We start from the raw sequence: 11,642 nt of genomic DNA, 5'->3' as shown, positions 1-11,642 counted from the left end.
TATTTTGAATATAATCTGGAGAGAAAACCTAAAAATAAGTGTGATTCTGCTTGATTCGCCATGTCTAGTTCAATATTGTAAACCGAAACGAAAGAGGCAAGCAGTGCCCCTTTCTCTCGAATATAAAGTTGGACTGGTAGCCAAAATAATGTTCTAAGGTCTAAGGTGTATGGCAGGCCGTTTGATCATTTATTCATTGTAAGGCACTAGTCACTCAAAAGTAAACTATAGTACTTTTTTTTTAAACACTAGCCACGCGTTACCTTCTGTCACTAGTCACAACTGCAAAATCGCTAGTTGCTAAAATGTATGTACTAAGTCCGTTTGAATGAGCACTAGTTACTAATTTGATTATGAGTCGTTATTTCTCTTTTACTAGTAACAATTTTCTCTTTTACTATTAACAATTCAATAATCACTAGTTAATTTATCTTATTTGCCAGTAACTAATTCTACTACTACTACTACTACTACTTTCGGCTGCTCCCGTTAGGGGTCGCCACAGCGGATCATCCCTTTCCATTTCTTCCTGTCTTCTGCGTCTTCCTCTGTCACACCAGCCACCTGCATGTCTTCCCTCACTACATCCATAAACCTCCTCTTTGGCCTTCCTCTTCTCCTCTTCCCTGGCAGCTCCATATTCAGCATCCTTCTCCCAATATACTCAGCATCTCTCCTCCAGACATGTCCAAGCCATCTCAATCTTGCCTCTCTTGCTTTGTCTCCAAACCGTCCAACCTGAGCGGTCCCTCTAATATAATCGTTCCTAATCCTGTCCTTCTTCGTTACTCCCAGTGAAAATCTTAGCATCTTCAACTCTGCCACCTCCAGCTCCGCCTCCTGTCTTTTCGTCAGTGCCACTGTCTCCAAACCATATAACATAGCTGGTCTCACAACCATCTTGTAAACTTTCCCTTTAACTCTTGCTGATACCCTTCTGTCGCAAATCACTCCTGACACTCTTCTCCACCCACTCCAACCTGCCTGCACTCTCTTTTTCACCTCTCTACTGCACTCCCCGTTACTTTGGACAGTTGACCCCAAGTATTTAAACTCAAATGCCTTTGTCACCTCCACTCCTTGCATCCTGACCATTCCACTGTCCTCTCTCTCATTCACGCATAGGTATTCCGTCTTGCTCCTACTGACTTTCATTCCTCTTCTCTCCAGTGCATACCTCCACCTCTCCAGGCTCTCCTCAACCTGCACCCTACTCTCGCTACAGATCACAATGTCATCCGCGAACATCATCTTCCATGGAGACTCCTGCCTGATCTTGTCCGTCAACCTGTCCATCACCATTGCAAACAAGAAAGGGCTAAGAGCCGGTCCTTGATGTAATCCCACCTCCACCTTGAACCCATCTGTCATTCCAACCGCACACCTCACCATTGTCACACTTCCCTCATACGTATCCTGCACCACTCCTACATACTTCTCTGCAACTCCTGACTTCCTCATACAATACCAAACCTCCTCTCTCGGCACTCTGTCATAAGCTTTCTCTAAATCTAAAAAGACACAATGCAACTCTTTCTGGCCTTCTCTATACTTCTCAATCAACATTCTCAAAGCAAACATCGCATCTGTGGTGCTCTTTCGTGGCATGAAACCATACTGCTGCTCGCTGATCGTCACCTCTCCTCTTAACCTAGCTTCTATTACTCTTTCCCAAATCTTCATGCTGTGGCTGATCAACTTTATACCTCTGTAGTTGTTACAGTTCTGCACATCGCCCTTGTTCTTGAAAATCGGTACCAGTATGCTTCTTCTCCACTCCTCAGGCATCCTCTCACTTTCCAGGATTGTGTTAAACAATCTAGTTAAAAACTCCACTGCCATCTCTCCTAAACATCTCCATGCCTCCACAGGTATGTCATCAGGACCAACTGCCTTTCCACTCTTCATCCTCTTCATAGCTGCCCTCACTTCATCCTTGCTAATCCGCTGAACTTCCTGATTCACTATCCCTACATCATCCAACCTTCTCTCTCTCTCATTTTCTTCATTCATCAGCCCCTCAAAGTATTCCTTCCACCTTATTAGCACACTCTCCTCGCTTGTCAGCACATTTCCATCTCTATCCTTGATCGCCCTAACTTGCTGCACGTCCTTCCCAGCTTGGTCCCTCTGTCTAGCCAATCGGTACAAGTCCTTTTCTCCTTCCTTAGTGTCTAATCTGTCATACAACTCACCATACGCCTTTTCCTTTGCCTTTGCCACCTCTCTCTTTGCTTTACGCTGCATCTCCTTGTACTCCTGTCTACTTTCTTCATCTCTCTTACTATCCCACTTCTTCTTTGCCAACCTTTTCCCCTGTATAATTTGCTGTACTTCCTCATTCCACCACCAAGTCTCCTTGTCTTCCTTCCTCTGTCCTGATGACACACCAAGTACCTTCCTAGCTGTCTCCCTCACTATTTCTGCAGTGGTTTTCCAGCCATCTGGCAACTCTTCACTACCACCCAGTGCCTGTCTTAACTCCTGCCTGAACTCCACACAACAGTCTTCCTTCTTCAACTTCCACCATTTGATCTTCGGCTGTGTCTTCACTCGCTTCCTCTTCTTGGTTTCTAAAGTCATCCTACAGACCACCATCCGATGCTGCCTAGCTACGTTCTCCCCTGTCACCACCTTGCAGTCTCCAATCCCTTTTAGATGGCGCCTTCTACATAAGATATAGTCCACCTGTGTGCACTTTCCTCCACTCTTGTACGTCACCCTGTGTTCCTCCCTCTTCTTGAAATATGTATTCACCACAGCCATTTCCATCCTTTTCGCAAAATCCACCACCATCTGTCCTTCCACATTTCTCTTCTTGACTCCATACCTTCCCATCACCTCCTCATCACTTCTGTTCCCTTCACCAACATGTCCATTGAAGTCGGCTCCAATCACCACTCTCTCCTCCTTGGGTACCCTCTCCACCATGTCGTCCAACTCATTCCAGAATTCTTCTTTTTCATCCATCTCACACCCAACTTGCGGGGCATATGCGCTGATAACATTCAGCAATAAACCTTCAATTTCCAGCTTCATACTCATCACTCTGTCTGACACTCTCTTCACCTCCAGCACGCTCTTGACATACTCTTCCTTCAGAATTACTCCTACCCCTTTACTCCTCCCATTCACACCATGGTAGAAGAGTTTGAAGCCACCTCCGATACTCCTGGCCTTACTCCCCTTCCACCTGGTCTCTTGCACACACAGTATGCCTACCTTTCTTCTTTCCATCATGTCAGCCAGCTCTCTCCCTTTACCAGTCATAGTGCCAACATTCAAAGTTCCAACTCTCACCTCCACATGCCTACCCTTCCTCCTCTCTAGCTGCCTCTGGACATGCTTTCCCCCTCTCCTTCTCCTTCGCCCAACAGTAGCATAGTTTCCACCGACACCCTGCTGGTTATCAGTACCGGTGGCGGTCGTTGTTAACCCGGGCCTCGACCGATCCGGTATGTAAGTCTTATTTATGATCCGCATATTTGATTTGGCAAAGATTTTACGCCGGATGCCCTTCCTGACGCAACCCTCCCCATTTGTCCGGGCTTGGGACCGGCACTAAGGATGCACTGGCTTGTGCATCCTCAGTGGCTGGGTTTTGCCAGTAACTAATTCAAAAGGTAATAATCTTTATTCTGTGCGTCTGGGTAACGTAGCGGTCTGTTCTGTTGCCTACCAACACGGGGATTGGCGATTCGAATCCCTGTGTTACCCCCGGCTTGGTCGGGCGTCCCTACAGACAAAATTGGCCGTGTCTGCGGGTGGGGAAGCCGGATGTGGATGTGTCCTGGTCGCTGCACTAGCGCCTCCTCTGGTCGGTCGGGGTGCCTGTGCGGTGGGGGAGGGGGAACTGGGGGAAATAGCGTGTGTTGTGGTTTATACTGATGAGGAGACTGGCAGGTAGTCCTTTTTATTAACTTTATTCAGGAACAAAGAACAACACCCGTGCATGCGTATCCTAACCGACTTCAGTTCTGCTTACGTACATCCGCCTGAGAGCACGTCTACTGGCCTCTCGTCATATTACCTATAGTATAAGCTCACCACTGTATTACTCAGTGTATATGTTCAAACCCATATACTCCGTCCCCCTTTTTCCACAGAACAAAAAGACAAAACAATCACATTATAGACTTGTTTGTTCCACTATCTATCAGTTTGAACTTACTGCATTAAGAAACCCATGCCTTTGTTCGTCTTTTCTTAAACTTCAAAATGGAGATATAACACTGTCCACAAGACCACTATGAACTGTTTAAAGGTCTGGCTTTGAATGCTTACTATATATATTCTTAACATCAGTACAGTGGTACATTCCTCATACATTCATTGTTCATACTAGACATGCATTACATTTTCTTTTCTTTTCTTTTTTTTCTTAAGAACTCTGTAAACTCTTTGTCCCCAGTCTTTGTACACTGTCACCGGGGTCAGAGGTTTCTAGCACATGACCCTCAGTAGGAGCATAACTTTTACTGTTAGCCCATTTGAAAATCACTGAATTTGGCATGCTGATTTACCAGCCTGCCATTTCTGGTGTGTTTGACCTGTGTGTCTGAACAGTTGACTGGTTTTTCCACATTTCTTGTCGTGTCATGTACATGTGGTTCTGCAGGCTCGCTTGGAGGTGGCTGCTCAGTGACACATTACCGTCCTCTATTTCAGTATGTGTGTCATTCCGAATTGTTCTAAAGTGCCTCCTATTCCTCCTGTACCTTTGTCCTGCAGCCGTCACAACATTATATTGTGGTGATACACAATTGAGGGTAGATTCACCAGGGGCTGCTGCTCCTTTAAGGCAAACATTCAGAGTGCTGACGTAGGCACTGCTTAGAGTTTTCGGGGTGGAGCCATGTTTGCAGCAGCCTAGCGGTTAGCTGGTTGCCACGAGAGGTTGTGCTGTATCGGTGTTGTTTTGTGTGGCGAGTAAACGGGATTGACTCGACTCGATCTCTCCGTCTCCTCATCCCTGTGCCAGTATTGGTTGTGGTTGCTATAGTTACCAAGCCTCCCTTCCGGTCTGCCTGCGTTGCAGTCTCTGTTGTTCTTCCTGTTTCAACTAAATGGCTGCTGCCGCACGTTTCCATCTGCGTTGTGTGATTCATTGATGTCGTCTCTCATTACTGGCGTGGTGGCAGCGCTTACCAGACTTACGTCCCGAGGACTGATATTTACCGAATTAATCGCGGTAGCCCTTCCAGGGGAATCACAGGGTAGTTAGGTCTACCACCAGACCCAGCTGGGCTAGCTCAGACACAGTTGTGCTAGCTAAGTGGGCAGCATGGCGACACACAGAGCACCGAAGCAGTGGTGTTTAACAAAGATCGAGACGGTGAACTCTTTTGAGAACTGGCGTCAGAACCTACTTTATATACTGTCGCTCGACGCCGGGTTTGCCCCCTTCCTGCTCGATGGCGTGGAGTGGGAGAAGAAGTCTAAAACGTCCCCTGTCCGGGGATTCACAGATGACGCGCCCCGGCGTCGCAATAAAGAACAGAAGGTAGCCATGTTAGAGCTAATGTTGGGAAAGATAGCCAATTATTTTCCTGTAATCTCTCGTCAAAGCATAATCAGGCACTCCACATCTATTGACAGCATATGGCAAGCTATTCGTCTACATTACGGCTTTCAGTGCAGTCCAGTCACAGGAGTGTTCCTTAAAGTCAACAGAGCCAGGAGGGGGGTCTGTCTTAGTCTGCTCCGCCTTCTTTAGCATGAGTTTAATAGTCTTTATTGTGCGTTCTGTCATCCCGTTAGACTGTGGATAGCCTGGGCTTGAGAATGTCCATGTTATGCCTCAGTCACTTGCAAACTGACTCATCTCAGCACTAGCGAATGGCATGTGGTCACTCACCACTTCCTTCGGAACACCATGTCTGGAAAACACAGCCTTCAGCTTTGCTGTTTAGTCACGCATTTGTTGGACCTAACGATATTTTGAGAAATAATCTACTGTGAGGAGGAAAGATTTGCTTTGTAGCTCAAAAAAGTACTCACCTACGTTGTACCATCGTAGCCCTGGCAGCTCATGGCATGTTAGTGGCTCCTTCTGATTCTTCGGTAGGTGTTGTTGACAGGTGGGGCAGCTCCCAACCATTTGCTCTATATTAGCCGATATACCTGGCCAATATAGATAATTGCGTGCCTGTTCTTTGGTCCGTTGTACTCCTTGGTGGGCTATGTGCAGTCGCTGTAGCATGTCTGATCTCAACTTTTTAGGGATAATGAATCCGTCTCCTGTCATCAGCACCCCCCCCCCATTTACTGTGATTGTGTCTCTGATTGGCCAATAGACTTTAAGCTCAGCATCTGTCTGTTTTTTGTGCTTTGGCCACCCTCTCTGGTGAATGTCTAGTAGCTTTTGCGAGGTCCGGTCCTCCTCAGTTGCCATCTTAAGCCTCTCATGCGTCTCTCTTCCCAGAGCCTCAGTTGCTTCCATGGCATGTACTACCTTTTCATCTGTAGTCATGGGCTCCTCTTGTGTTTCCACAGCACCAAATGCTCTGGATAAAGTGTCTGGTATTAGTATTTCCTTTCCAGGGGTGTACTTGATGTGGAGATCGTAACGCTGAGGCTGTAGCAGCATTCGTTGTAGTCTGACAGGTGCCTGTCCTAATGGCTTTGATAATATAGCCTCCAGAGGCTTGTGGTCTGACTGCACCACCACATGTGCACCAAACACGTATTGGTGTAATTTTCGTGCCGCAAACACGACCGCAAGCAATTCTTCTGGGAGTTTTCTGACCTGTTCTAGAGGGAGAACACTGGCGTCTGCACCCGTGTCTAGTTTAAAGATGATGGGCACTCCTCTAATTGACAAAGTAGCTCGCCACGGCATATCACTAGCTTTACTCAGTGCATGTACCTGGGTGCACTCCAGACTGCCCACAAATAGAGAATCCACTCTCTGCACTGCTTGCACTCCTTTCATTCTGCACATCTTGGCTAAGTGATTGCCCTTCCCACAAGCTCTGCTCTTCATTCCATACGCTGGACATGCTTTTGGGCCATGTGTCTTTCCGCATCTGTTGCATACTTTTGTTTAGTTGACATATTTCTCCTTTTTATGATGAGCATTGGACGCTGTTTTGTTGACATTAGCTGTATTTTGCCTTATTGGTCTTGTTGCCTCCGTTATTGCATGCACCTAATTTTCCTTCTTTGTGCACACCATTATGCTGATTTGCTCCTTGGCTATCTCTGATGCCCTGCAGATATCAATGGTTTTAGTTAAAGTCAGGTTAGGTTCTCTCAGCAGTTTCTCTTTCAGATGCTTATCTGTAACACTGTCTCTCAGCATGGCATTTTCGGTTATACCGAACTCACAGTCTTTGCTACTGTGGTTTAGCTCTGTGACAAATTTGTCAATGTGCATGGGTTCTTGCATTGCATACGTCCAAAATTGGTGCCTCTCAAATACCACGTTTTTCTTTGGCGTACAGTAGTCTCTAAAAGCCTGCAATATGTGGTCCACCTGCACGTCTTCAGGCTCGGCCCTGGCTATATGAAGTGTGTTGTACACCTCGAGCGCTTCTTCGCCTAGCGTGTGCAGTAATATTGCCACTTGCACCTCCTTTTCCTTTTTCAACATTTCAGTTGCCATCATGTACAACCTATATCTTTGCTCCCATCTGCGCCAGTTTTCACATATGTTGCCTATTAATACTAACGGAGAAGGTGACTTAAATTGTTCCATTTTGTTTTCTCTTCCGCCTTAGCGTAACCCCAAACTCTCTTGACTTTAGCGCCGTCGGACCTAACACGTTTACGTTTAGTCACTGGGATTTTTCAACAAGCTCACCACTCTCGTCTCTCGGTCTCTCGTCTTCTTCGGCGAATAAACATCAAACGCCGCCACGTCTGACACCATGTTGTGGTTTATACTGATGAGGAGACTGGCAGGTAGTCCTTTTTATTAACTTTATTCAGGAACAAAGAACAACAACCGTGCATGCGTATCCTAACCGACTTCAGTTCTGCTTACGTACATCCGCCTGAGAGCACGCCTACTGGCCTCTCGTCGTATTACCTATAGTATAGGCTCACCACCGTATTACTCCGTGTATATGTTCAAACCCATATAGACCAGCGTGATCCTCCCAAACGCTACGTCCTCCTCGTGAAATTCGTCACTGTCCAGTGGAAAGAAACGGCTGGCGACTCCACATGTATCGGAGGAGGTATGTAGTAGTCTTCAGCCCTCCCCGGATCGGCAGAGGGGAGTGGAGCAGCGACCGGGGCAGCTCAGAGGAGTGGGGTAATTGGTACAACTGGGGAGAAAAAAATCCACAAAATAAATAAATAAATAGGCTCTATTCTAACAGTAAATAAGATTTCCACACCGGATCGGTCGAGGCCCGGGTTAACAACGACCGCCACCAGTACTGTTGGCCAGCACGGTGCCAGTGGAAACTATGCTACTGTTGGGCGAAGGAGAAGGAGAGGGGAAAGGCATGTCCAGAGGCAGCGAGAGGGGAGGAAGGGGAGAAGTGTGGAGGTGAGAGTCCGAACTTTGAATGTTGGCACTATGACTGATAAAGGGAGAGAGCTGGCTGATATGTGGATAGAAGAAAGGTAGGTATACTGTGTGTGCAAGAAACCATGTGGAAGGGGAGTAAGGCCAGGAGCATTGGAGGTGTGTTCAAACTCTTCTACCATGGTGCGAATGTGAGGAGAAATTGGGTAGGTTTAATTCTGAAGGAAGACTATGTCGAGACGGTGCTGGAGGTGAAGAGAGTATCAGACAGAGGGATGAGTATGAAGCTGGAAATCGAAGGTGTATTGATGAATGTTATCAGCGCATATGCCCTGCAAGTTGGGTGTGAGATGGAAGAGAAAGAAGAATTCTGGAGTGAGTTTGATTAAGTGGTGGAGAGTGTACCCAAGGAGGACAGAGTGGGGATTGGAGCGGACTTCAATGGCCATGTTGGTGAAGGGAACAGAGGTGACGAGGAGGTGAAGGGTAGGTACGGTGTCAAGGAGAGAAATGTGAAAGGACCGATGGTGGTGGATTTTGCGAAAAGGATGGAAATGGCTGTGGTGAATACATATTTCAAGAAGAGGGAGGAACACAGGGTGACATATAGGAGTGGAGGAAAGTGCACACAGGTGGACTATATCTTATGTAGAAGGCGCGATCTGAAAGGGATTGGAGACTGCAAGGTGGTGACAGGGCAGAAGGTAGCTAGGCAGCATCGGATGGTGGTCTGTACGATGACTTTGGAGATCAAGAAGAGGAAGCGAGTGAAGGCAGAGCCAAGGATCAAATGGTGGAAGTTGAGGAAGGAAGACTGTTGTGTAGAGTTCAGGGAGGAGTTGAAACAGGCAGTGGGTGGTAGTGGAAGTTGCCGGATGACTGGGCAAGCACTGCAGAAATAGTAAGGGAGACAGCTAGGAAGGTACTTGGTGTGTCATCAGGACAGAGGAAGGAAGACAAGGAGATTTGGTGGTGGAATGAGGACGTACAGCAAAGTATACAGAGGAAGAGGTTGGCAAAGAAGAAGTGGGGTAGTCAGAGAGATGAAGAAAGACAGGAGTACAAGGAGATGCAGTGTAAAGTGAAGAGATAGGCGGCAAAGGCAAAGGAAAAGGCGTATGGTGAGTTGTATGAGAGGTTAGACACTAAGGAAGGAGAAAAGGACTTGTACCGATTTGCTAGGCAGATGGACCAAGCTGGGAAGGACGTGCAGCAGGTTAGGGTGCTCAAGGGTAGAGATAGAAATGTGCTCACAAGCGAGGAGAGTGTGCTGAGAAGGTGGAAGGAGTACTTTGATGGGCTGATGAATGAAGAAAATGAGAGAGAGGGAAGGTTGAATGTGTAATGTATTGGGACTTATGTTAATACGCATGCTCTCTGGTTAGTCTTTGATGGGGGGCTCTCGCGAGACGAGACCAGGAAGTAATGTTAAGTATGAGCCGGACTGGAAGAAACGCAGATGTAGCCTGATGGCTGAGTATCCTAAATTTGCTAAGTTCTAAGTAAAGAGTTCGTTTACAACCAATGTCTCTCTCGTCTCTAAGTCGAATCTTATACTGGCGACGAAGTGGATCCGAACTCCAACAGTTCTGAACAGTTGATTGATGGAAATCAGCAACCTCCGATATTCTACTACAGCTTCGAGGAATCTGTGAGTAGCCTAACGACATCACCATGACCACGCTGGGTCGCATAGAAGAGTTTGATGAAGGCTCCGGCACTGCCATTGAGGAGTATATTGAGAGACTGGAATGTTTTTTTTCCTGGCAAATGGAGTAGATGGGGAGGAGAAGAAACGCGCTATTTTGCTTAGCGTCTGTGGGGCTGCAACGTATTCTACACTACGTTCGGTGGTCGCTCCCGTCCTTCCTCCGGCCGTCACCTATGAAAACTTAGTATCGGCCTTGAAGCGTCACTACAGTCCTTCTCCATCACAAATTGTTCAGCGTTTTCAGTTTCACAATTGCAAACAAAAGCAAGGCCAAGGAATCTCCAGCTACATTGCTGAACTCCGTAAACTCTCAGTGCATTGCGCTTTTGGTGACCAACTGGAAGCCATGCTGCGTGACAGAATTGTCTGTGGGGTGCTAGATGAAGCGCTGCAGCGCCACCTGCTGGCTGAAAAGGAACTCACATTCAAAGCAGCAGAGGAGAAAGCCCTTGCAGCGGAAACAGCCACATTAAATGCGCCAATACTACAACCAAACCAGCTGGGACCACCACAGCCAGCAGAAGTTCATCAAACTGCACAAAGTCAAACCGTTTTGAAAGTGAAACAAACAGTAGCAGAAGGTGGTGCAAAGCCATGTTTTCGTTGTGGAGGCACACACAACCAACAACATTGCAAATTTACCTCTGCTGTATGCCACTATTGCAAAAAAAGGGGGGCACATTTCTCGTGTTTGTTTTAAAAAGAGCAGGGATGTCGCATCAGCGGATTTTTCTGACACAGTTCCTCAAGCCGAACAACACACACACACTGTTAGGCAACAAGAAGAGGAATATGACATTTACACCATGGGCAGGCAGCTGTATGCTCACGTAAAAAAGCCATATCAAGCCACTGTGATCCTGAATAACAAGACACATGTAATGGAGGTGGACTCTGGAGCCGCATGCTCCTTGATCAGTGAGGGCAGTTACAACACCTTGTGGCCTGACCAGCCGCCTTTACTGCGCAAGGACAGTAGTGTGCTTAGATAATGGTCACAAGCAGAACTACAAGTTAATGGGAAGATTTTTGTGGATGTGCAGTATCAAGGCAATCACAAGACCTTGTCACTGATTATTGTTTGAGGTCAGGGGGCAAGTCTACTGGGCAGGGACTGGTTTGAGGCACTGGGCATTTCTGTAATGGGGGTGCGCCGAATATGCTTACAATCTGTGGAGTCCATCTTAATGGAATATGCAGAAGTCTTCCAGGACCTCGGGGCTTCACGAACCCCTCCAATTGCTATTGGTATTAATACGACAGCATCACCCAAGTTTTTTAAAGCACGTTCGGTGCCGTTTGCCCTTCGACCAAAGCTAGATGATGAGCTTGACAAGCTAGTAGCTCAGGGTATTTTTGAACCCGTGAGACACTCAAGGTGGGCCACACCCATCGTACCAGTAGTTAAAAAGGATGGCAGCTTAAGAATTTGCGGTGACTATCGCTGCACTG

This window comes from Lampris incognitus, chromosome 11, assembly GCF_029633865.1.
Source record: "Lampris incognitus isolate fLamInc1 chromosome 11, fLamInc1.hap2, whole genome shotgun sequence".
NCBI lineage: Eukaryota > Metazoa > Chordata > Actinopteri > Lampriformes > Lampridae > Lampris > Lampris incognitus.
The sequence above is the reverse complement of the archived record's forward strand: the minus strand, read 5'-3'. Positions refer to the sequence as shown.